Raw genomic sequence first — 22,803 nt, forward strand, 5'->3', positions numbered from 1 at the left:
AAATGATTGCAAAACATGCATTGACCTGAGATTTCCTGATCAATGGTCGTAGCTAGTGCATCAAACACCTTTTTATTCTTTTAGAACTTGCTGAGTACCTCTGTACTCACTTTCTTTCGACACCCTTGCTAGACTGTGATCCGGAAGTGGAGGCTATCACCGATGGAGCACCAGAAGGAAGCTACGAGCTGGTCTACGAAGAACCTGATCTTACCGGCGGAGTGGAAGGCGTAGACTATGGGATAGTCTACGGACCAGATGACACGGAGGTGGAGGAGTAGTTACATACCCTAGCATCATAGAGCCGAGCAACGTAGAACTTACCTAAATAAGTTGTTGAGCTCTCTTTTATATTGTTATGAGTTGTAATCGTACTTAAGTAGTATCTTAGGGTGTTCTCATAGGACCTGTGAGAATACCAACTTGTTAAGACAATGTTTGTAATAAAGTATGGAGTGTTATGACCTGCAATGTTTCGTTGTACCACTCGAGGGATATGGCAATTTGTGAAGAAGTCCCTTCGCAAAGATCATATCAACGACTTGTATACTACAACATGCGGTGGTATGCTTGGGTCACCGCAGCTGGTATCAGAGCAAATGTTGCGACCTTAGGTTGGAAAGACCTAGTATAGGGAAGAAACCTGTAGGAGTCTAGTAGAAATAGTAAAGGATTCTCTAGAAGTATGGTGATTATTCACTTGAGAATAGCAAAACCATATATTTTAGTGCGATAATTCTTTATTATAGCTATTATGATGCATTATCACTACTAACATTCTGCTTTTGTATACAGCCATAATGGCGAATACTTTTCCTAAGAGGACTTTGAGGAAGGTTGAGGGTTGGCTTGGTGATTATGATGGACCAATAACAGCTCTCCTGTGTGGGATGCTGAAGGAACTTCATTGCGATCCACGGATACCTGTTATCAAGTATACTTACTATGATGGGGAAATCCTAGCCAAGTGCGAGTATCGGTCCAACTACGGAAAAGCTGGCGATGAGTCGTATAATGCCATACGGAGAAGCCAAAACTATCACCACAGCCTACCATATGGGCCTATTCAAGGCAATCCTTGAGATAAGGCAGCACAAGTCGATAGAACTCCTATGTTCGGAGTTTTCTCATATACCTCACGCCGAGGAAGATGAGGATCCCACTCTTAATCATTTGGTGTTAGCACACGAAGTCCCGAAGGCTGCAGCACAACACATGGATAGCCGTAAGTCTTTATTGACCACGATGTACCTTTTACACATGAAGATGAGAGGTGAGATTGACCACATGCTAGCTGAGTTCACGGACCACGATAAACTCCAAACTCGGATGCGTGATTTGAGGGCACAACCACAACATACTACACCCTTCTTTAACCCGGACAGTGATGTAGATTTGAGTGACCAGTGGTTCAAGAGAAATCTACCTACAAGAGATCCACTTACACCTAACTTTGTTCCGCACTATCCACACGTGTCAGCATCGTATGATACTGGATATGGGGGAGACCACTCCTGGAACATCAACTGCTCGGAGTCACCGATTGAAAACTCAACGGGTTGGCGTTTTGGGGAACCTTTCGGTGATGAGGAGGAGCCAATTCCATGTGATACAGGAGATGAGAGTGATGCGGTCAACCCGAATGTTAACCAACACTATGGGCAGGACGAGAAAGGTACTGATTCCATTTCTTTAGATTTGGAGATGGGATTATCTAAACCATCACAGTACGAAGTAGGTGAGAATTCTGGAACCAAGAAAAAGAAGAAGAAGAAGATGAGGGGTCAAGTAAATAGGAATCCTCCATGGATGACTGGAGAAGAGGCGCTGTATTCCACTGGGGATATGTATGAGTCTTTATCTAGTTACTTTGGAATGACAGATCTCTGTCTCGGCACTTTGTCCGATTCAGATTACATACCTACTGGAAGGACCTTTGTTCCGGACGGTGTCCGGAAGACCAGCCGCTGTACCGGATGGACCCCAGGGATGTATGCGGAGGCGAGCTATGATGATGAGGAGTAGAGCTCCCAGGAAGAATAAAGTAATCTAGGTGGTATTGTAATAGAACGTATTTTAAATTCCCGTTGGCTTGGGCTTTGAGCCAAACAAGTGGTTTATATATATACCACATGTAATATACGTTTGTGAGTGTGTTATGTATTATACGGTGTATATACATAATAAATGTTTATTTTGGATTTGCTTCTTGATTTTATTGTGTGACTAGTTCTGGGCAATGAGTTGAGCTCAGAAAACATTTGCATGGTGTAATTATGAGTAATCGCTCTTTGTTACAGGACTAGGGGGAAATGGCGTTAGTAGAAACCGAAGAGGCTCGCGAGAGAGCGGGAAGAAAGAGAGAAAGAGGAGGCGGATGTAGCAGCTAGAGCGAGAGAACGCACCACCACCACCACACCCAATGTTGCACCCGGACTTCCAACGATATATGAGGTCAATGGAGGAAGATAGGAGGCGTTACCAGGAAAGCCAGAACAAGAACATGCAAGATTTCTTTACCCATGTCATCAATGATAGGGGTAATGAAGGCAAGGGAGTAACCCTATCGGACTTCCAAAATGCAAGACCACTACCATTTACATCAGCTCCAGAACCAATGGACGCAGAAGATTGGCTCATGGATACGGAGCGGAAGTTGAAGACCGTTGGTTGCAACGATGAGGAGAAGATTAGATATACCACTTATCTGTTGTCAGGACCAGCAGCATCATGGTGGGAGAACCTTGTAGCAGTACACCCTCCAGATAAGGTATTTACATGGGAGGAGTTCAAGAAGAAGTTTCGGGATGCTCATGTTCCGGACAGCGTGGTGGAGCTGAAGAAGAGGGAGTTTGAAGAGCTGAGACAGAATACTGCACCAATCATGCAGTATGTTCGGGATTTCAATAGGTTATCCAGATATGCACCTGAGGATGTGGATACGGAGGAGAAGCGGAAGAAGCGGTTCATGAAAGGCATGAATCCATACATGAAGATGCAACTGAGGTTGGCACGAACTGCCGAATTCCAGGAACTGATTGACTCGGCAATCACTTTCGAGGATGACTACAGGCAGGTCCAAGAGGATAGGAGGAAGAGGGCTCGTATCGAGCCAAGGAAGTACCCAGTCAGTAAACCAATACCTGATCGGAGTTTCAAACCCCGATTCCGACCTACTGGTAATCAGTACAACCGGGGAGGTCAGAATCAGAACCCCAAGTCGCAGATCATCTGTAGCAACTGTGGGCAGAGGGGACACATCCGAAGGGAATGTCGGAAACCCAGGATCATCTGTTATGGTTGTGGACAGGATGGACACATGAAGCCTGATTGTCCTAATAAGGCTTCATGGGGTGGACAAAACTCCGAAGGACGAGGAGGAGGTGGCAAAGATAACAACAACAACCGCAACTACAACAACAACAACAACAAGAGGGGCAAGCCATATGGAAAGCTGAATTGCACAACTTTGGAGCAAGCGGAAGAGTCGGATCAAACAGGTCTTAGGTACGCTAAGCATTCTTACTCATCCTGGCAAAGTACTATTTGATACTTGGAGCAACCACATCATTTCTTGCATTGGAATTTGTGGAAAAATTCGGGCTTAGATGTTCTAAGTTAGAAACCCCTATAAGCTGTTCTATCCGCGGGGGAACGATCTTAGTAACCCACGTGAAAGAAGCACAAGTCATAACCATATGTGATCTGTGTGTATTTCGCGGACCTATTCATCATACCCATGAAGGACATATCGGTCATCCTAGGGATGGATTGGTTGACGAGAAAATGGAGCGGTGATTAAGCGTGGAGACAAAACAGTATCACTTCGCAACTCCATCGGAGGTTGAATAGTGTTCCAAGGAGATAAGTACAGTGAGTTGGAGATCGGATTGGAACTAAATAGTCTAAAGGAAGTGAGAATTGAAGATATTCCTGTAGTGAATGAGTTTAAGGATGTATTTCCTAAGGAACTACGGGAATGCCACCCGATAGAGAGATAGAATTCACAATCGACTCGATTCCGGGCACGAGCACCAATAGCACAACCACCATATAAGATGGGGCCAAAGGAGTTAGTGGAACTGAAAGCTCAAATAGATGAGCTGGAACAGAAGGGATTTATTCAAGAAAGTGTGTCACCATGGGGTACACCGATTATTTTTGTGGATAAAAGAGATGGAGGAAAGAGAATGTGTGGAGATTACGAAATTTGAACAATGTAACTATCAAGAACAAGTATCCTTTACCTAGAATTCAAGACCTTTTTGATCAAGTTCAAGGAGCAGGAGTCTTCTCGAAGATAGATTTAAGGTCAGGATACCATCAAATCAAGATCAAGAAGGAGGATGTACCAAAAACAGCATTCGTATCAAGGTACGGACACCATGAATATTTGGTTGTACCATTTGGACTAACAAATGCACCAGCAATTTTCATGAATTTGATGAACAAGATATTCATGAAGTACTTGGACAAGTTTGTGATAGTGTTCATAGATGATATTCTAATCTATTCCAAAGATAAAGAAGAACATGCCAAGCATTTGAAGATAGTTCTTCAAACTTTGAGAGAACATCAGCTATATGCAAAGTTCAGCAAGTGCAAATTTTGGTTAGATAGTGTTGAATTTCTTGGACATGTCATAACCAAAGAAGGCATAGCGGTGAATCCAAGCAAGGTTCAGTCCGTATTGGAATGGAAATCACCTAAAAATGCTAAGGAGATACGAGGATTTCTTGGTATGGCGAGGCTACTATCGGAGATTCATAGAGGGATTTTCGAAGATTGCGGGACCAATGACCAAGTTACTCAAGAAAAATACTCCATTTGTGTGGACGGATGAGTGTGAAGCCGGTTTCCAAACACTCAAAGATAAGTTAACCACGGCACATGTGTTAGCGGTTCTCGAACCAGGAAAGGATTACACGGTGTATTGTGATGCTTCCAAGAATGGACTTGGATGTGTTCTTATGCAAGATCGGAAGGTAATAGCTTATGGATCAAGGCAGTTGAAACCACATGAACACAACTACCCAGTACATGATCTAGAGTTAGCGGCGGTTGTGTATGCTACGAAGAGTTGGAGACAATTTCTATACGGATCCAAGTGTGAGTTATACACCGATCATAAAAGTTTGAAATACTTCTTCACCCAAAAGGAATTAAACATGAGGCAAAAGAGATGGTTAGAGTTGATTAAGGATTACGACCTTAAGATCAACTATACCCCAGGCAAGGCTAATGTAGTAGCAGATGCCCTAAGTAGGAAGAGTACGGAGAATCAACCTACGGAATGGGAAATTCCAAAGGAACTTCGGAAAGAGTTAGAGGATGCTCGGATTACTGTTTATTCAAGGTGATGCCAAAGGAAGTATAGCAACCATGAGGATTATGGATGAGATGTATTCAGATTTGAAATATGAGATTATCCGAAAGCAAGCGGATGATTTGTTCATCCAAGAGGAAATCAAGAGGATTGGAGAAGGAAAACCATCAGAATTCCATCTAGAGGATTTTGATTCATTATACTTCCAGAAAAGGATCTGTATACCGGATGATCCAGAAGTGAAGTAAATCATATTAAAGGAAGCACATGAAACCCCTTATTCAATACATCCGGGAAGTACTAAAATGTATATGGATTTGAAGGAAATGTTCTGGTGGAATAACATGAAAAGAGAAATAGCACAATATGTTTCGGAATGTCATACATGTCAACGAGTGAAGGCAGAACATCAGAGTCCTGCGGGATTACTCAAACCACTAGAGATACCGGAATGGAAATGGGATGAAATCGGAATGGATTTTGTTACTGGTCTACCCATGACTAGTAAGAAAAAGGATATGATATGGGTAATAGTAGACAGGCTTACCAAGAGTGCCCACTTCATAGCCGTAAACACAAAAGATACTGCAGAAAAGCTTGTGGATATATATGTGAAGGAGATTGTGAGTAAGCATGGAGTACCAAAGAAGATAGTCTCAGATAGAGGTTCAATTTTCACATCAGCATTCTGGAAACAACTACAAGAATCTTTGGGATCCAAGCTGGATTTCAGTACAGCATATCATCCACAAACCGGAGGACAAACCGAAAGAACCAATCAGATACTTGAAGACATGCTTAGAGCTTGTGCTCTAAACTTTGGAGGCTCATGGGAGGATCATTTACCTTTAGCGGAGTTCTCATATAACAATAGTTATCAGAGTAGTATCCAGATGGCACCGTACGAAGCATTGTACGGAAGGAAGTGTAGATCACCAATTTGTTGGTTTGAAACCGGAGAAAACAAGGAATTTACACCAGACTACATCAAGGAGAGACAAGACGTCATCGAGGTAATCAGGGATAGACTCAAAATAGCTCAGAGTCGTCAGAAGAGTTACGCTGACTTAAAGAGAAGAGATTGGGAACCGAAAGTGGGAGACATGGTTTATCTGAAGGTTAGCCCAATGAAAGGACTTAAAAGGTTCGGAGTGAAAGGAAAGTTAAGCCCTCGATATATAGGACCATTTAAGATACTCAGTCAGAATCGAGGAACAGCATTTGAGTTGGAGTTACCGACACAACTAAGTCAAGTTCATAATGTATTTCATGTATCACAACTCAGAAAATGTTTGAAAGCACCGGATGATCCTATCACATATGAGGAAATAGAATTGCAATCTGATTTAACTTATGTAGAAAGACCGGAAAAGATTTTGGAAGTACAGTGGAAGAAGTTAAGGAACAGGGCAATTAAATATTGTAAGGTGCAATGGCAACATCATCCTGAGCGAGAAGCAACTTGGGAGACGGAAGAAGAACTCAGGAAGTCTTACCCCGAGATGTTCAGGTACCAATCTTAACTTCGGGACGAAGTTTCTGTTAAGGGGGAGAGGCTGTAATAACCCAGAACATAGGAACAACGAAGGGTAGATTTAGAAATGGGATGTGCATTTCATCGCTAAACGGGGGAAATTTTCGCGCTTTATTGCAACTAAACCTAAGAGGGATCGAGGTTCTATCTCATTTTGCACTTAGGGTTAGGCAATGTGAGTTAGGGAAATTTCGACATGATCTCTTTTGTATCTTGTTGATTTGGGAAATTGATTTCATTTGACAAGTGTTAATACATTTAACAATAAGCATTGAACAATATAAAATAGAACTCATAACTCAAACACAATTTATAAATTCAAATGACTTTGAATTTCAAACTGAATATTAAATACCATATTTAATTCAGAATTTAAACATTGCATAGATCAAAAGCTCATAAACAAAAACTTGAGCTTTATTGATATCACAACACAGGTTACAAAGTCTTTACAATATTCTTGATACAAGAATTGATAAATAAGAAATAGAAATGAAAATGAAGATTACAATTTTATTCCTAAACCTAAAACCTAGACTATATGACTTGAAGAATATCTTCTGGCCATGTCCTACTTCATAAACCTGCAAAACAAAGCATCAAACTAGCCAAAATGTTAGAGTTAGCAAATGACACAATATTCAGTTTGGACAGAACCAAGTCACAGTACACTTGTGCTTGTCCAAAACCAGGGACATCACAAGATAAGGGCAGCAGCAGACCAAACCTGAGCACACATCAGGGCTCAAGTTTCAGCATATGAGAGCACACAGCTCAAGTGTGCTGGGCAGCAACAGCAAGGCCATGCAAGAGCATAGTCACCAAGCATGCCAGGCTTGTGTGTCAATGCAGAGAGAGAAGTAGGGATCATATAAAAGGAGCACAAACCCTAGAAACCATAACCGATCGACCGAGATAGGATTCACCGAGGTAAGGGTGAAGCAAGAGCAAGCTCAGTTCATCCTGTTCTTGAGCAAGAACATAACCCACACACACAACCACTCAAACCACCGAGAGATCATGGTGACCTAGAAGATCATCCAAGATCCGGAGGTGAAGGGCATGTGAACAAACCACAAGTCCGCATCAACACAAAATCTCATACTAGGAGGCTGGAACAAGGTATACCTAGTTCCTGGAAGAGATCCAATGGATCTAATCCATCATATGCATAAGCATGGGATGAGCGAGATGCTCATATGGGTAGATCATCACTTGGTTTTCACCAAGGATTACTTGCCGATCCAAAAGCTACTAAGACAGAAACCATCCGAGATACAAATCATGTGCACAGAAGCTAGAAAGCATGCACAGATGCACACTAGCAAGATCACATGCACAGATAGCACCAGTAGATAGCATAGATTAGCAGCTAAGACTATACAGAAGATCCTAAGCATACAACCATCAGAAACCCTAGATTTCTTCACAGGCAAGCATATTGGCATTCATAGTTACTATGATCCCCTAATATGCAAGCAAAGTTGAGTAGCCAACAAGATCCAATCAACTAGGTGAGCAACCAGTCAGTAGCAAGGCTACTGAGGTCACATCACACTTAGCACCAAATAAGAGCAAGACAAATAGATCACATCACTATCCAGAAATGGATTCAGAGTTTAAATGCTTGTAAAAGAATCATGAACAGCAAACTCATATACAAGCAAGACATTTAAATCATCACTCGCCTAAGCCAGTTCATCATAATCAAGTAATCCAAGCATGAATTTATTACAGATCCATGCTAAGCATGACAGCAGCATACTGTTAAGTAATACAATTTAATTCATAGCCACTAGAGCAAGTCTAGATAGCTAAAAGTAAGCAACAGCACAAGTAAGCAACAGTACAGTGATGCTTGAGCATCAGCATCACCAGACAAGTGATTCATATAGCCATAGTATTAGCCAGTAAACAATCACTGTCAGTCAATTGATCAAATGGAGCAATTATAGCAAGCCAAGTTACACAGAGAGGTTAGCCAACAAGCAAGGAATGATCCAATGGATCATTGGCTTGCAGAGGTAGCACTGAAGCATATCACAGACATCACTAGCACACACACAAGTGTCACAGATGCAACACAAGTACACCTAGACAAGCATAGCATGGCATAGTTAGCTCTTGAGCAAGCACAGTAGAGCATGGCAAGTGTAGAGCATGCTAGGAGCAGCGAGAGAAGCAAGCACGAGCATGAACAGCAAGCAAAGCGGCATGTGCCGGTACCGGTAAATGGTAATTGGGCCATGAACTTGCAATTAACAGAAGCACAGGAAAATTGCATAGGAATAGCATGGCTCTGTGTGATCACAGGATCACCAGAGAGCAGCAGAACATGAGGAGGAAGAAGAACAGAAGCATGGGAGGCGCACAGAAGAGGTAGAGGTGAGACAGCACTTACTTGCGCCCGGAAGCGAGAGGCTAGGGCATGGCGAGGCAGTGCTCGCGCGGCCCTAATAGCTGCAAATCCAGGGTAGGCGCCGACGTTACGCCGGCGAACCCAGACACGAACCAGCACCACCGTAGCAGCACCTGAGGCGACGGCACGAGTACTGCAAGCAGCACCCGCGCCAGGTCAACCCCAGGCATGTACTCATCGTCGGCGAGGGCGAGATCTCGCCGGAGTTCGTCGCGGCGATCCTCCACGAGATCCAGATCGGAGGCGATTCGCCAGAAGAGGACGAGAAGGGAGAAACCGCTCGGACGGATCGATAGATCTGCTCACGGCGGTTCGGGATCGGGTGGTGGCTACGGCGGAGAAGGCCGGCGATGGCCGGAGCGGGGCGGCGGCCATGGCGGCGACGCCATCGCCACGGGAGTCGCCAGACGGTTAGGGTTAGACGAGCGAGTGAGAGGGCCAAGTGAGAGTGAGTGAGGTGGGCCGCTTCGGCGCCACCGAACCCAAAAGGGGGCCAGCCTTATTGGGCCGTCCCTGGGTTAAGTGTAGCGCCCTACCTTTTAATAAAGGTAGAACACCTGTGTATAGTGCTATTCCCGGGATCACTGATAGCACACACATTACAAAATATAGTAATCATTGCAATAGTATCAAATTACTACATCGTTGATCCAGATGGTAAAGTAAAACTTTACAAATTGCATAGTCACATGGACTAGCTCAACAATGTTCAGAACAAACACAGCGGAAAGTATATTATCAATGAGCCTTCATCATCTTCATGTGCCACGAGCAGATCATGTTGGAATGTAGACTCGAGATCCTACCAAATACTTCTCCTTAGAAAAACCTGCACGTTTGAATATGCAGCCCCACGAATGGAGGTCAGTACAATGATGTACTGGCAAATGACACTTATATGGTGGCAGTTTTTAGGCATGACTATCTACATGATATTTGGCTAGTGGAGTTTAGGCTAATTTGCATAAAGCCAATTTTATCCTATATTTTATTTAAAACAAAACCTTTTGAAAATCTTTGAATGCCATTATGAAATCACACCATGGTTAAATCCTCCATGGGTTTTAGAATAATCACATGGTTACATCTCCCATGAGTTTTACAAGGTTGATCAAATTTTAAATACATTCAGAAAAGGTGATGAGATTCTTCCGTACATTCCTTGCCTAGGAGCTCAAATTGTCCGTAACCGGGGACACGGCTAAGATCTTAGGTTTAACTCTCGAGAGGTTGTGCACTTTCACCTTACGACCCACCCTTCCCAAGAGAAGAATGAGACAAGATCTTTCAGAAGAAGAATTCAACCATACAAACTAGACCCGTTCCCTTGGCCGTCGCCTCCACCCGCTGTCTAGCCACAAGTTGAACCCCCACAACTTACTTAATCCCGGCAGAGCCCATAATACCATAAGGCTGCACCGGAAGCTAACTAAAACATGGACGACATAGTAATCTCTTTAATCCTGGGTGGCCAACCACAAGTGGAACTCACAAGCTTAAAACCCCTCACAGGTAGTAAACCCCCACACGATCCCCTGGTGAAAACCAGGTGTGCAATCAAAAGCGACCACTCTACAACATGCGCACTCTCAGGGATTCACCACTTTAGCCAACTAGGGGCGTGGACTTCACCACTTCAGCCTACTAGGGGCGTGGACCTGAGCAGCCGCCCACCAATCAACCAATCCACCCAGGTGTTTCATTAAGGGTTGTTAATTTTCACTTTTCAAACCATCTCAATCGAAACAATGAAACAGTATTTGGCATTTGATGTTGCAGAGCAGAAATAAAGTATCCTATCAAAAGTGTTCAGGAGTAGCTACACACTACTAGGGTTTGCTAAGCATAGCATAATACTTTACTTTTGAAAACAAAATCCTACCATGCATACTAGTTTCAAAACACTAATGCATAATTTAAACAGTAGGATTTGAATGTCACTTGCCTTTTTGGTAAAACGAGGCCTTTCAACTCTCACAGCAACCACGTGTCTCTCCGTTCAAGCTAAAAAGACAAGAATAATAACGCAACATAACTACACATTCCAAGGCAACAAAATCAAGCATAACAAACAATGCAAGTTTTGGTTATTCAACATGTTTTACCCATTGTTGATTTTATAGATCATCAGGATAGGAGATGTGGCATGAGGCAAGGCTTGCAAGATATGTCTTTGAGATATTGAATGACATGATCAAATACTTAGAAAGAAAATGGATACTGGAAAGGAGTCGATGTGATACAAATAGATAGAATTTGGAAAGGCACATGTGATTAGATTCACATAAGTATCAAATGGTGCTTTTAGAATACTATCAAGTCAAGTGTGACAACACTTAACAAAATAGCACAATGTGGCACATAGGCTTTGGTAATGAACTAGTGATATGTAAAATTACTCAAATGACCCAAATTTTTATTTGAATAACAAGTACTAGGATAATATGATTAGGATAGATGTGATCTTGGATCAAGTTTTAATGTTGTTTGGATTATTCATCGGCACTTTGTCATTTTAGGAAGACCATACTACTCTTTTTGGTGATCTACAAGATCTATGATTAAAATATTGTGCAAAAGCAACATGCAAAGATGTTAGATTGATATACTCATCACACTGAGCCCAGGGGTACTTCATTTACAACATTTGGACGTGTAGAATTATTTTTGTGGTCAGTAGTCCAATTTATTGGTCTACAAAAAAAAACAATTTAAACAAAGTTGTTCAAACGTGACATGTGTTACGTCCAAAATAAACTACACATTTTTATGAACCCATGGATAATTTATTTATTAATTTTGAACTTATAAATCTTCGGATATAATTTTGGAGGTTCGCGGCATAATTGTCCGAAATGAGGAAATTTCGGAAATTTGGAAAACTAGTATCATCGGATAGGGAATTGGATTATGAACTCAAATCTCGAAGTATCAACTTAAACGGAGTTACGGATCTTAAAATATGCATTTTTGAACTTGCTGAAAATTATTGAGCTGGCTCATGTGGGGTTGATCGGATCTGAATAGATATGTTGATTGGGGTAACATGCACCCTTGGATTTAGATCTAATGACATATGGCTGATCCAAAAATTCTCAAGTAAAAATGAACATCACGATCAACATACCAGCATCAGTTCACGCCGGCGTTCGGGGAGACAAAGTGGGCGATGCTCCCGTGGGTTCTGGCGTTGGCGAAGAACTCAACGGGCACCTGCTCGACGCGGTGCCGTACTGAACCTCCTCGAGCGGCTCAAGGATGCAGCTGAAACTCGTCGCGACAGCGACGGTGCACGTGCGTCTTCCTAGAAAAGCTATGGCTGTGAAGCGAACGAAAAGAACTCATTAGGAGATTCACATGAGTATAGAGAACAAGAAGGAAGGAAGAACCAGGGCCTTAGTCCCGCTGTAGTCGGCGAAAGACAACGACGTCGTCGCCATGGTCGACAGAGTTACGGCGGCGCGACCAACATCGACTACACGATGCAGCAGCATGTCCTTGAGGTAGCCCTTGACGATAGAAATCTCTAGGTATGAGGAATTGGGAAGTTTCTCACCGTGGACGACAAGATGTGACGATGAACTCGAGTTTTGGGCTGCAATGGGTATGGTCGGCATGGGTTGTACAGATCTCCTCTCAAGAAACTTTGAGAACGAAAATGAGGGAGGAGGAGGAGAGACTCAAAGTGACGCGCTCAGATCATTCCGGTTTAGCGTGTGGAGAGAGATCAGGAGACGAATGCCGATGGGCGACATTCGGTGCACCGGGGCGGTTCGGAAAATTAAGGAATCTAAATGAGGTTTTAATTCCCTGAATTGATTCGTGGTTGAGTGGGCAGTAATTTTCGTATTGAAGCCAGTAGGAAACGCTGGCTATAATCAAGGAGAGAATTGAGGAAAGTTGGACTAGTTTCATGCTCGAGCTCCTTCTTCCTCTGTACGTGAACGAAGGGAGAAGAGGGAGGCTGGTCGGGCTGGCCAAATGGGCCTCTTGCGGCTGGATCAGCCCAAGTTGGTTCGTTTCCCTTTTTTTTCAGCGTTCTCTCTTTTTTTTATTGATTTAGACTTTCAATTTAATTAAAAATTGATTCAAATCTTGTCCGAAAAATAAAAAAATTACCAGTGCAAAGCTTGTTCAATATAGAACATTTTGGGACTACTTTTGTTTCGAAACCAAAATTTTGGAATACAATATAATCCACATACGCTACATGGCTTATTTATAAATGGATCTTTATGGCTTTTGTTATAATATATCTTTTAAACATATTTTGAACGCAAAATGCAAAATAATTTTTAAGACAACGAAGCAAATCTTTTATCTAATTAAACGAGACATAAAATAGTTTTGCGCACTTTGGCCTATAGGGCTACTTGGAAATTGTTTGTCAAAGTAGGGTTTTATTTTTCAAAGTAGGGTTTTATTTCTCAAATGAAAAATTTGAAGACAAAAGTTTAACCTTGGTTTCATAATAATTTAAAAACGAATTTTGGAAGCTCCATTTGAAGAGTTATTCTATATAATTTTCAAAAAGTTTTAATTCCTTATGAATTTTAAACCAAGACAAGCAACAAGGTTCCTATTTTATTTATTTTCACATTCCAAAATTTAGAAAATTTCGGGATGTGACAGACTACCACCCTTAAAAGAAATCTCGTCCTCGAGATTTGAGAAAGGATAGAAAGAAAAGGTTTTGGGTTCAAGTGTTCTAGAAGGTTCGTATTGATTATTGCTTCTCTTTCGAACTTCTCCAAGGATGTTTCTGACATTAACCTTGAGCTTCGAAAACTTCACACTAAACCATATGCGGTCATACCATCTAATGTATCCATTCATATGATGGTACTCATCCCATGGGTATTATCTTTACTTTAGTATACTCATGGGGAACTCCTTGTGATACCTTCTCCAAATACCATCTCCTGCGGCATCTGGTGTAAATCCATAACCCAAGGGTATGGCTTCTACCACCCTTAAAATAACTTTTGTAGGTAGTCTTAGGTCTTGGGTTTAGGCTAATATTATCTTGGATATGACTTGGCACTGGGTCATGCTTTGAAACACCTATGGCTTATGGCTTCTGAGTTAATGTCCACTAGGCGAATATTTATTCACATATAGTGAACAACATATCTCTTCAAGGTAACCTGAGTAGGTTTCCTCGTAGTTGGGCTTCTAATCCATATGGTTGGTTGTTAAACTACTTTTGATACTGATGGATCTCTCTTTGGGCCAATCGAAAAACCCATATGAGAGCACTTCAAGGCATCCTTATTCTTCTTACATGAAGTCCTCCACTATTTTTCATCTAGTGGTTGGGTCTTCAAACTCACCGTAGTCCTACGGTTGGCAGCACTTGCCTACTATAAGAGTATAATATTTATCCACCCTAGGGTTTTGGCTTAATCGCCGAAATCTCTTTGGTAGGTATGTCTCTCTAGATTCGCAAAGTCAACATTACGAAAGCGAATAATAAGAGTAGTAGGAATGGTGATCAATCCATCCTGCACCCAGATCATTACTTCGCATTTGATTAATTGAATCTCGTATCCTAACACTTGGTCAACCTCACATGTTTGATAAAAAAATCATGGACAATTGAATCAATGTTTCAATCCTCATTATTGAATTGTTTTGAAACATTTCTATCGATCCCCTAGCTAGGGTTTCGCGTTTCTCACATCTCTATGATTAATCATCTTGTTAGGAAACATCTGGCTTGGTTTCCCTAGTGTAGTGTTCATGGTGGGTTACCGAGAAAACATTCTCTGGATTGGGTATAGATGAGAATAGATAGAAAGATTCTAAAGAAGATTCCTACCCAAACACAACATATCAAAGCAATTCATCAAACAACAAGCATCTAACAAGCATCAAGCAACATGGTTCAAACAAAAACAAACTACTATGGTCATACCACAATTTGGTAAGATCATTACATTCTTATCCTATCGCTGGTTCAATAAAAAGAGAACTAATGGTGGTCTCATCTATTTCTATATTACTCCATCGCTGTATCTCCGTGTGTTGTACAGTCTACATCAAAATCTTTCTTCAAGTTCTTCATTGGTTTTCCATTAAATCTTCTTGCGGAGTCGAAGAATGTCTCATGAAGAACTATTGCCTCACTTTTGGGTCCAAGGTTATAATTTGTACTTCCTTGATGGTTTTCATGAGGTAGGTCATCTAAGGCATGATGAAAACATTTTTGAAGATGGAATAGATAAGAATACTAGAAGTTCACAAAGCAAACATCTTTTCAATTGAAATAGGATTAGAACTTTTTTTTTGGTCTTCCTATTTCTAATCCAAACCTAGGGTCTCGATTCTACAGGCAACACTATGCTCTGATACCATTCTGTAGCGCCCTACCTTTTAATAAAGGTAGAACACCTGTGTATAGTGCTATTCCCGGGATCACTGATAGCACACACATTACAAAATATAGTAATCATTGCAATAGTATCAAATTACTACATCGTTGATCCAGATGGTAAAGTAAAACTTTACAAATTGCATAGTCACATGGACTAGCTCAACAATGTTCGAGAACAAACACAGCGGAAAGTATATTATCAATGAGCCTTCATCATCTTCATGTGCCACGAGCAGTCATGTTGGAATGTAGACTCGAGATCCTACCAAATACTTCTCCTTAGAAAAACCCGCACGTTTGAATATGCAGCCCCACGAATGGAGGTCAGTACAATGATGTACTGGCAAATGACACTTATATGGTGGCAGTTTTTAGGCATGACTATCTACATGATATTTGGCTAGTGGAGTTTAGGCTAATTTGCATAAAGCCAATTTTATCCTATATTTTATTTAAAACAAAACCTTTTGAAAATCTTTGAATGCCATTATGAAATCACACCATGGTTAAATCCTCCATGGGTTTTAGAATAATCACATGGTTACATCTCCCATGAGTTTTACAAGGTTGATCAAATTTTAAATACATTCGGAAAAGGTGATGAGATTCTTCAGTACATTCCTTGCCTAGGAGCTCAAATTGTCCGTAACCGGGGACACGGCTAAGATCTTAGGTTTAACTCTCGAGAGGTTGTGCACTTTCACCTTACGACCCACCCTTCCCAAGAGAAGAATGAGACAAGATCTTTCAGAAGAAGAATTCAACCATACAAACTAGACCCGTTCCCTTGGCCGTCGCCTCCACCCATTGTCTAGCCACAAGTTGAACCCCCACAACTTACTTAATCCCGGCAGAGCCCATAATACCATAAGGCTGCCATCGGAAGCTAACTAAAACATGGACGACATAGTAATCTCTTTAATCCTGGGTGGCCAACCACAAGTGGAACTCACAAGCTTAAAACCCCTCACAGGTAGTAAACCCCCACACGATCCCCTGGTGAAAACCAGGTGTGCAGTCAAAAGCGACCACTCTACAACATGCGCACTCTCAGGGATTCACCACTTTAGCCAACTAGGGGCGTGGACTTCACCACTTCAGCCTACTAGGGGCGTGGACCTGAGCAGCCGCCCACCAATCAACCAATCCACCCAGGTGTTTCATTAAGGGTTGTTAATTTTCACTTTTCAAACCATCTCAATCGAAACAATGAAACGATATTTGGCATTTGATGTTGCGAGAGCAGAAATAAAGTATCCTATCAAAAGTGTTCGGGAGTAGCTACACACTACTAGGGTTTGCTAAGCATAGCATAATACTTTACTTTTGAAAACAAAATCCTACCATGCATACTAGTTTCAAAACACTAATGCATAATTTAAACAGTAGGATTTGAATGTCACTTGCCTTTTTGGTAAAACGAGGCCTTTCAACTCTCACAGCAACCACGTGTCTCTCCGTTCAAGCTAAAAAGACAAGAATAATAACGCAACATAACTACACATTCCAAGGCAACAAAATCAAGCATAACAAACAATGCAAGTTTTGGTTATTCAACATGTTTTACCCATTGTTGATTTTATAGATCATCAGGATAGGAGATGTGGCATGAGGCAAGGCTTGCAAGATATGTCTTTGAGATATTGAATGACATGATCAAATACTTAGAAAGAAAATGGATACTTGGAAAGGAGTCGATGTGATACAAATAGATAGAATTTGGAAAGGCACATGTGATTAGATTCACATAAGTATCAAATGGTGCTTTTAGAATACTATCAAGTCAAGTGTGACAACACTTAACAAAATAGCACAATGTGGCACATAGGCTTTGGTAATGAACTAGTGATATGTAAAATTACTCAAATGACCCAAATTTTTATTTGAATAACAAGTACTAGGATAATATGATTAGGATAGATGTGATCTTGGATCAAGTTTTAATGTTGTTTGGATTATTCATCGGCACTTTGTCATTTTAGGAAGACCATACTACTCTTTTTGGTGATCTACAAGATCTATGATTAAAATATTGTGCAAAAGCAACATGCAAAGATGTTAGATTGATATACTCATCACACTGAGCCCAGGGGTACTTCATTTACAACATTTGGACGTGTAGAATTATTTTTGTGGTCAGTAGTCCAATTTATTGGTCTACAAAAAAAAACAATTTAAACAAAGTTGTTCAAACGTGACATGTGTTACGTCCAAAATAAACTACACATTTTTATGAACCCAGGGATAATTTATTTATTAATTTTGAACTTATAAATCTTCGGATATAATTTTGGAGGTTCGCGGCATAATTGTCCGAAATGAGGAAATTTCGGAAATTTGGAAAACTAGTATCATCGGATAGGGAATTGGATTATGAACTCAAATCTCGAAGTATCAACTTAAACGGAGTTACGGATCTTAAAATATGCATTTTTGAACTTGCTGAAAATTATTGAGCTGGCTCATGTGGGGTTGATCGGATCTGAATAGATATGTTGATTGGGGTAACATGCACCCTTGGATTTAGATCTAATGACATATGGCTGATCCAAAAATTCTCAAGTAAAAATGAACATCACGATCAACATACCAGCATCAGTTCACGCCGGCGTTCGGGGAGACAAAGTGGGCGATGCTCCCGTGGGTTCTGGCGTTGGCGAAGAACTCAACGGGCACCTGCTCGACGCGGTGCCGTACTGAACCTCCTCGAGCGGCTCAAGGATGCAGCTGAAACTCGTCGCGACAGCGACGGTGCACGTGCGTCTTCCTAGAAAAGCTATGGCTGTGAAGCGAACGAAAAGAACTCATTAGGAGATTCACATGAGTATAGAGAACAAGAAGGAAGGAAGAACCAGGGCCTTAGTCCCGCTGTAGTCGGCGAAAGACAACGACGTCGTCGCCATGGTCGACAGAGTTACGGCGGCGCGACCAACATCGACTACACGATGCAGCAGCATGTCCTTGAGGTAGCCCTTGACGATAGAAATCTCTAGGTATGAGGAATTGGGAAGTTTCTCACCGTGGACGACAAGATGTGACGATGAACTCGAGTTTTGGGCTGCAATGGGTATGGTCGGCATGGGTTGTACAGATCTCCTCTCAAGAAACTTTGAGAACGAAAATGAGGGAGGAGGAGGAGAGACTCAAAGTGACGCGCTCAGATCATTCCGGTTTAGCGTGTGGAGAGAGATCAGGAGACGAATGCCGATGGGCGACATTCGGTGCACCGGGGCGGTTCGGAAAATTAAGGAATCTAAATGAGGTTTTAATTCCCTGAATTGATTCGTGGTTGAGTGGGCAGTAATTTTCGTATTGAAGCCAGTAGGAAACGCTGGCTATAATCAAGGAGAGAATTGAGGAAAGTTGGACTAGTTTCATGCTCGAGCTCCTTCTTCCTCTGTACGTGAACGAAGGGAGAAGAGGGAGGCTGGTCGGGCTGGCCAAATGGGCCTCTTGCGGCTGGATCAGCCCAAGTTGGTTCGTTTCCCTTTTTTTTCAGCGTTCTCTCTTTTTTTTTATTGATTTAGACTTTCAATTTAATTAAAAATTGATTCAAATCTTGTCCGAAAAATAAAAAAATTACCAGTGCAAAGCTTGTTCAATATAGAACATTTTGGGACTACTTTTGTTTCGAAACCAAAATTTTGGAATACAATATAATCCACATACGCTACATGGCTTATTTATAAATGGATCTTTATGGCTTTTGTTATAATATATCTTTTAAACATATTTTGAACGCAAAATGCAAAATAATTTTTAAGACAACGAAGCAAATCTTTTATCTAATTAAACGAGACATAAAATAGTTTTGCGCACTTTGGCCTATAGGGCTACTTGGAAATTGTTTGTCAAAGTAGGGTTTTATTTTTCAAAGTAGGGTTTTATTTCTCAAATGAAAAATTTGAAGACAAAAGTTTAACCTTGGTTTCATAATAATTTAAAAACGAATTTTGGAAGCTCCATTTGAAGAGTTATTCTATATAATTTTCAAAAAGTTTTAATTCCTTATGAATTTTAAACCAAGACAAGCAACAAGGTTCCTATTTTATTTATTTTCACATTCCAAAATTTAGAAAATTTCGGGATGTGACATTAAGTTATTGGGCTGGGCCCAATAGGGGTCCAGAGGGGTATTTTGGTCTTTTACATTTAATAAAAGACCAAAACTTTACCAAATTTTAATAAATCATAAACAACTCTAAAAATCCAATAAAAATTGGATTTATGAATGAAAAATAAATCTTAACAAGAATAAAATATGAAATGGAATTTATGAAACAAGTTCAAAATTATGAATTTTAAGAATTTAAATAATAACTTGGAATTTAAAATTAATATTTCCTTGTATTTAAAATTCAAGGAAAAATCTCAAATAAGTTCAAATACTTATTTTCAAACCTTTCAAAATGAAATTCTATTATTCCAAGTCATTTCTTTTGTAAAAGGGCATTTTCCCAGAAAAATACTATATTCCTTTTTATTCCAAAAACTATAAAGGTAACTCTATAATTTTCAACTATTTTTGGAATGATTAAAGGAATCACCAAGTAAATAGTTTTACTTTGAATTGTTGTACTTTGTGTGAATTAAAATGGTTTATACTTTTAAATCAATTGTAAATTACCGTCAAAGACATAAATCTTAATACAACCCTAAATTGCTATAACTCAACGGGGTAAAGGGATTCAACATAAAATAATACATCCATGATTGCATTATTTGGATTTTACAACATTGTCTTTACCGGACAATGATGCTTCTTACAGAACCCGAGGTCCAGGTTCCATCAACTGCATTGAACTGCACTATCTCGCAGTCCACAAGCAAGTTCACCCTTGCTCATGTCAACTTGATTATTTTCTACTACTTTAATGCAAAGCTATATACTTATCATTCCTGCATCGCAAATGAAATGTTATTTTCCAACTATGAATATGACTATGTGGATGGCAATGGAACCATGGTATGTGTTGATATGGTGGAGGTTCCATTGCAATGGGTTATATCACCCTAGGATTAAATTACCAATGCCGTCCAGTGATTCTAGCGCCGTACATATCGCGTTGACCATAAGATCTATAATGGCTGTGGGGAAGCCAGCTATATCTTTTCCCTCTCGCATGCCAACGGACTGGTAATAGGGGTTGCCCGTATCGGTCTATCTTTGGTAAAGGTGGGGACATGTGGTCCTGCACGGTCTACCATTAGATACAGGAGAGGGTAGACTTATTATTGGTCTATGAAGGATTGTAAGGGTTGTCCGGATCGGTCTATCTATGGTGTATAGGGCAGGGCATCATAATTGTTCGGAACGGTCTACCTTATTGGTAAAGGTAAGAATAAGAGCCTGTGTCGGTCTACCCATAGATATAGGAGAGGACAGACTTACAAAAGGGTGGGTCTGCGAGGTCGTGGAGAAGGTGGTGTGGGCTTGGATCCTTATACCTGGCCTCACACCAAAGGAAGTGTGAACGGGGGCAAGTCCCTGCGGATGGCAAAAAGGGTAAGATCTCTTGTGGGAAAAGTAACGCACCTCTGCAGAGTGTATCAAATTGTGGTCGTCACTCCTTGTTCGGGAAGGGAACTGCGAACGCGGCAGGAAAGGAACTCCACGAAGTTCTAGTCAACTCGTGAAGACCGACGGGCATAGTTTTCATAATAAAAGCAACCTTTTGAAGAAATGATTGCAAAACATGCATTGACTCGAGATTTCCCGATCAATGGTCGTAGCTAGTGCATCAAACACCTTTTTATTCTTTTAGAACTTGCTGAGTACCTCCGTACTCAATTTCTTTCGACACCCTTGCTAGACTCGTGATCCGGAAGTGGAGGCTATCACCGATGGAGCACCAGAAGGAAGCTACGAGCTGGTCTACGAAGAACCTGATCTTACCGGCGGAGTGGAAGGCGTAGACTATGGGATAGTCTACGGACCAGATGACACGGAGGTGGAGGAGTAGTTACATACCCTAGCATCATAGAGCCGAGCAACGTAGAACTTACCTAAATAAGTTGTTGAGCTCTCTTTTATATTGTTATGAGTTGTAATCGTACTTAAGTAGTATCTTAGGGTGTTCTCATAGGACTCGTGAGAATACCAACTTGTTAAGACAATGTTTGTAATAAAGTATGGAGTGTTATGACCTGCAATGTTTCTGTTGTACCACTCTGAGGGATATGGCAATTTGTGAAGAAGTCCCTTCGCAAAGATCATATCAACGACTTGTATACTACAACATGCAGTGGTATGCTGGGTCACCGCAGCCTGAACCAACTCCAACGCCAATAGTGAAGAAGAGGGGTTTAATTAAATTGAATGATGAAGATATGAGGGAAGCCAAGAAGTATCTCAAAGAGAAAGGTATTAAATCTGAAGATGTGAAGAATCTACCTCCTATAGAAGATATATGTGAGATGATTCCCCCTTCATCCATGATTGAGGTAAACTCCCTTCAACGCTTTACTAGAGAAGATATTCCGTATTCAAAACCTCCTCGCGCAATGCTTAGATGAGTTTGATAATTATATTGTTAAGCAAGAAAATTTTAATATGAGAATAGAGAATCATCTAATGGAAAATTCTCAAGCTATTAGTGAATTGCATGATATTGTGGAGAGAACCTCCAATGATGTTAAGATGCTTGTTAAACATTTTCATATGGTTCAAACTCAAATTGATCAACTCACTAAAGTGCAAAATGACTTGTTAGGAAATAATGCTAAAGAAAAACATGCTTATGAAGTAACAACTAGAGGTGGTGTCTCTACCCAGGATCCTCTATATCCTGAAGGGCATCCCAAAAGAATTGAACAAGATTCTCAACGCATTGAACCTAGAGCTCATTCTAAGAAAAAGAAAAAGAAACATAAAAATGTTGTAGAATCCTCCGAACCTGCTAATGATCCTAATAGTATTTCTATTTATGATGCTGAAACTGAAAGTGGTAATGAACATGATAATAGTGAAGATAATGATAAGATTGATACTCCTGATAAAGAAGAGGTTGAAAAAGAACCTGAAAAGCATGCTAAAAATAAAAAGTATACTAAAGAAGATTTTATTACTGAGAAACATGGTAATGAAAGAGAACCTTGGGTGCAAAAGCCAATGCCTTTTCCTGCTAAGAAATTAAAATCAAAGGAAG

Source organism: Lolium rigidum, chromosome 6 (genome assembly GCF_022539505.1).
Source record: "Lolium rigidum isolate FL_2022 chromosome 6, APGP_CSIRO_Lrig_0.1, whole genome shotgun sequence".
NCBI classification, from domain to species: domain Eukaryota; kingdom Viridiplantae; phylum Streptophyta; class Magnoliopsida; order Poales; family Poaceae; genus Lolium; species Lolium rigidum.